The 5,150-nt window shown below is 41.5% G+C and overlaps 1 pseudogene across 1 annotated transcript; it reads left to right on the forward strand.

Annotated features, from left to right (window-relative positions):
* The first annotated feature begins 504 nt into the window (after nt 1-504).
* Nucleotides 505-1,014, forward strand: LOC114629317 (annotated as a pseudogene). Its single transcript, XR_003712630.1, has one exon. The product of XR_003712630.1 is annotated as a 60S ribosomal protein L27a pseudogene (transcript).
* Nucleotides 1,015-5,150: the final 4,136 nt, after the last annotated feature.

Below are 5,150 nucleotides of genomic sequence, written 5' to 3' on the forward strand. Positions count from 1 at the left end.
AGGACATTGCCAGTAATTAATAAATATGAATTTCAATGGTATATTAGCTACAATTTCTAAAAGTCTACATAAAAAAAGCTAACCAGAAAAATCACAAATACATTTCAGTCATCAACTGTTCCAACTCTTTTGTAAAGAAAAAGGAAACATAAGTTATTACATGATTTATTTAAAAGGCACTACCCCATAGATTCCAGCACAACTGCTTTCATAAAACATATACAACTATACCAGTGTAATGTGTTTGGTTTATTTTTATTGTTACTGTATTGATCAGTGTTTGAAATGGTGACTTTCTGATCTCCCGTGTCTGAGATGGAGTGAGCCTCTAACCTTGGCCTCCCACAAAGCAGAGACTGTAAGCCACTGCCAACAACATCAAACCTAAAGATCATCTTACAGAGTGGAAATTTAAAACACCTGCACATCATTCATTAAGAACAGGCCCTTCCGGTTGGTCCCACCCCCACGCCGGCTACCTCGTGAGACTTCGTGAGCTCCTCCCTCTTTCCTTTCTGCCACCGCCATGCCATCCAGACTGAGGAAGACCCGGAAACTCCGGGGCCACGTGAGCCACGGCCACGGCCGCATCGGTAAGCACCGCAAGCACCCAGGAGGCCGCGGAAATGCTGGAGGCATGCACCACCACAGGATCAACTTTGACAAATATCATCCAGGTTACTTCGGGAAAGTTGGTATGAGGTGTTACCACTTGAAGAGGAACCAGAGCTTCTGCCCAACTGTCAACCTGGATAAATTACGGACGTTGGTTAGCGAGCAGACGCGGGTCAATGCAGCCAAAAACAAGACTGGAGCTGCTCCCGTCATTGATGTTGTGCGATCGGGCTACTACAAAGTTCTGGGCAAGGGAAAGCTCCCTAAGCAACCTGTCATCGTGAAGGCCAAATTCTTCAGCAGAAGAGCTGAAGAGAAGATTAAGGGTGTTGGAGGTGCCTGTGTTCTGGTGGCTTAAAAGCCACTCCAGGGGTTAATTAAATGCTAACATTTTCAAAACCAAACCAAACCAAACCAAAAAACAACAACAACAACAACAAAAAGAACAGGCCCTTCCTAAACAGAACAGTCATAACTTTTAATTCACTTCTTTAGGAGTCTGCATTTACTGTATATTCTCCAAAGATCAATTTGCATCAAGACTTCCATATTTTAACCTTCATTTAAATGCATGAGAAATTTTTACAGGGCTTTGACACTCTTTATTGTAACACACAAGTTTGTTTTCTTTTGTGGGTGTGTTTAGCATAGGTTCTCACTATGTAGCCCAGGCTAGCTTAAATTTATAAATCACCTACCTCCCAAGTCCTTGGGCTATCCTTGTGTACTGCCGCACAGGGAGACAAGGAAAAGTTTCCCTGCAGTGTGCATTTGCACTCATGGGAAAACAACCATGTTTGTACACCTCTCAGTGTTTTTCCACAATTTTTTTTTCACATCTGTAACTGGAACAAAGCTCTCCAATGGAATGTACAAATGACTCTACATTTTGTATTGATGTAGCTTCATTCAGATTTTTAGTTGGTAAATGGAACTGGGATGGTGAAGGCTCGCCCACATTTCTCACATATGTAAGGCTTTCCTCCAGTGTGAATTCATGGATGTATTGGAAGGTGACTAGCTAGAATGAGGGCTTTCCCCACATTTGCCTCCATTTATAAGCTATCTCTGCAGTATATATCCGTTTATGAATTTAAAGGTAGCTGGGACCAATAAAGGCTTTCCTACATTGCTTATGTATGTAGGGTCTCTCTGCACTGTGACTTTTATAGGTGAGGGACCTACAATAAATGAGCCATCTGATACTGGTTGCATTTATAAGACTTCTTTTCAGAGTGTGTGTCCTGTCATGTCTGTGAGAGCAATTCTAAGAAATGAAGCTTTTCCCATGTTGCTTACATGTGTGCTTTCCCTCAGTGGGCATCCTTGTGAGTCACCATCCTCTGCACCTGTGCTGTTGTGCCCGATCCCCCATCTCCATGCATTTCCCTGAGAAGATTGCTCAAGGAGAAATCCAAACTTAGGTGGTAGGCTGCCAAGTGTGTCTCCTTGTTCCTGTTTTTATTCCTGTTCCTGTTTGTGTTCCTGTTTTGTGGGGAATATAAAGGGGAGCTATGCAGTTGAAAATATAGCATTTGGTTCTTTACCAGATGACTCCTTGTCTTTCTTTCTCTCGCCTTCAGCCCTCCGCCGATCCAAGGAACTCAGTCAGCTATGCTGGTGTAGCTGACAGATCCTTTCATGTTTTTGAAGGTATTTGAAATGAATGAGGGCGAGGCAGTTAATTTTGCCAATTGGATTTTATGCATTTATTGCATCTACTCGGAATATCATTCAGAGTTTTTCCAAAGCAGTCTAACGGAGAAGGGAAGACACATTGAGTGTCGCTGGCACTAATCCCATGGCTAGGGAGCTGAACTGATGAAAAAGGAAACTTCCAGAAGGATGCCAGCATCCCCATTTTTCTGTTTCATGGTCCACCAACATATGAGGTATATTAGCTTTGTCTTCTCACTCCCCAGCCCATGGATTGCTTCCTTTACAGTAGATCACACATAGGGGCTGCTCCTTCAGTCCCGGTAATAAAATGAGTAGTTGTGTGATGCTGAACTTCTCTAGAACCAACCCTAGTCCTTCCATAAGATCCTGACAGAGTTGATCAGAAACATCCCTAAACTATCTTCGTGTAATGCAAATAAAAACAAGCGCCTGTTATTGTAACTCACCAAGCATACTGAGTTATCTGCCACACAGGAAAAAAAAAGGTGGACTATTTATGTATCTAGGCTTATAAAATGAACATAAATGTATCTATTGTGTTTATACTTTATACTTTATTGTATACACTTATATACAACACATGTAACTATAAGCAATGTTCAGTTTGTGTTTCCTTTGATATTTATACAAATGGTATATGTGTGTGTTCTACACATTGCTTTTCATACTCAAGGTTTGGATGGCTTTCCATACAGATCTGTCTAGATCTAGTCCATTCCCTTTTCCAACAACCGTCAGAGAAATCATGCTAGATCATATTTGGTGACACTACATGGCTAACCTGAAGTGCTGGCAGATGATGGCAGTTACCAGCAGTACTTCTGGCACTGTCTTAAGCTCTTCCTGAAAGGGGATCTAGCTGGAAAATCAGTGTCCACCATAGCCTGCCTTTGTGTATATGGATCCAGATTCAAATACATCCTGGAAGCATATCCTGCTACCTCTTTGCTGGGGAGGAGAGATCCCAGAAGAGGAAGTAAGATAAGCTACAGCCTCTGCTTTTCAAGTCTTCCTTGGATATTTATCATCTCTCTCTTCTACCATTCATCACAGACTCTTTCACCCTTGGCAAGCACCTGCTGTGAGTTTGAGGGCTCTATACCCTTAAGCCAGTCATAGCACTGGGCTTGTTACATTTGTACACTCACGGTCCAAATGGCACAAGTACCAAAAACAAGTCACCTAAGTAACAAATATGCACCACCCCCACACCAGATTTTATTGTGTCAAGTGAAAAGCTGGAGCAAATACCAAACAAATTCCCAATTTCACCCCCAGATAGCCAGTCCACTAATCTGATTTCCTTCCATCATTGAAATCTGGGATGTTTTAAAATTCTGGCATGTGTGTGTGTGTGTTTGTGTGTGTGTGTGTGTGTGTGTGTGTGAGAGAGAGAGAGAGAGAGAGAGAGAGAGAGAGATTTTACCAAAATACAATGAAAAACATGCAGAATCCCATCATTCAAAGGGTTAGTGTGTGTGTGTGTGTGTGTGTATGTGTTCTTAGATATAGAACTCAGGGCCTCATGAAATCTAGGTAAGTGCTTTCTCTACCAGTGAGCTGAATCCCCAGCACCCATTAATTTTTTAGTTGGTTTATTTTATTGCAGTATCTTTCCTTATATGTAGTCAATTATCTTAAAATAAAAACTCCATGTAGACATATGAAATTTAGTTTTGAAGTATACCAGCTTATTGAAAATGTTTTTCAAGCTCTGTAAATCAGGGTACCCAACGAACCACAAACGACTTAGGCTAATTATACTTCACTTCAGGTAGTATTCTTCAAAGCCATTTTACTGTTAAGAACTGTTGATTTTGAAGTTTAGAAATAAACAAGACCTCTTTATCTTTAGATGACAAGGAAAAGCAGGTTATAATTCACGGCTTATGTAATAGCACTGGCTGCAACATTATAAGATATTTACTCATGGGACTCAATAGCCACATGATGAATTTTATGTGTGTTTTTACTGTTACTACTGATGATGAAATTGAGGCTCAGAGAGAGTCATAACCTGGAGCTGAGGTTCGTGTATAGATTTCCTGACTTCAAATTCCATATGTCAAACACAATTAGTAATTAAGGCAGGTTTGCTGGGCATTGAAAAAGAAGGATTTCCAAGACAGTTACTAGTGCCTGAATATCTTGCCTGAATCTCCATCTACAAGATCTCCAGGAAAGTGACATGTGACCCACCAAAAGGAGGACTGTCCCCGTTTACTGGGTACTACAAAGGAACACTATTCACTGGCTTGCTTCTAATGGCTTGCTCAGTATTCTTTCTCATACTCCCCAGGATGACTGCCTAGGGGTGTAGCCACCCACAGTGGGCTGAGCCTTCGTACATAATCATTTGAGAAAAGCGCCCCCATGCCAACCTGATGGAAGCAGTTCCTCAAGTAAAGTCTCCTTTGCCCAGGTGACTCTAGTTTGTGTCAAGTTGACAAAAATTAACAGCACACGATCCCAGACCCCACATTCTAGAAGATTCCTTTTATGTGAAGCATCAAAATAGAGCTCTTTTGTGCCCTTAAAAGTAAGATAATGCTAAGGGGCAGAAAGAACAGCCATTGGGAGGGATCATGCAGAGCCTCCTGATGCTTTTGCTTTAAAAATCTGGGTACTATGCATTTCCAATTCTTTTAGCTAAACTTGATGGAGGATCCACTAGATTACTAGTAAGAAGTTGAAGAAAAGAAGTAAACAAGAGTGGCCATGACAATAGAATGAATCCAAATCATTACTGTGAAGAGATTCCGTTTCCCTCGGCTTCCATGGGTAGAAAGAAAGTGGTACATTTATTTGGCCCTTTTATTTCTATTGTTGCCCGCCCCTCCCAACATGCCCCAGTG

Source organism: Grammomys surdaster, unplaced genomic scaffold, assembly GCF_004785775.1.
Source record: "Grammomys surdaster isolate TR1022 unplaced genomic scaffold, NIH_TR_1.0 279, whole genome shotgun sequence".
NCBI classification, from domain to species: domain Eukaryota; kingdom Metazoa; phylum Chordata; class Mammalia; order Rodentia; family Muridae; genus Grammomys; species Grammomys surdaster.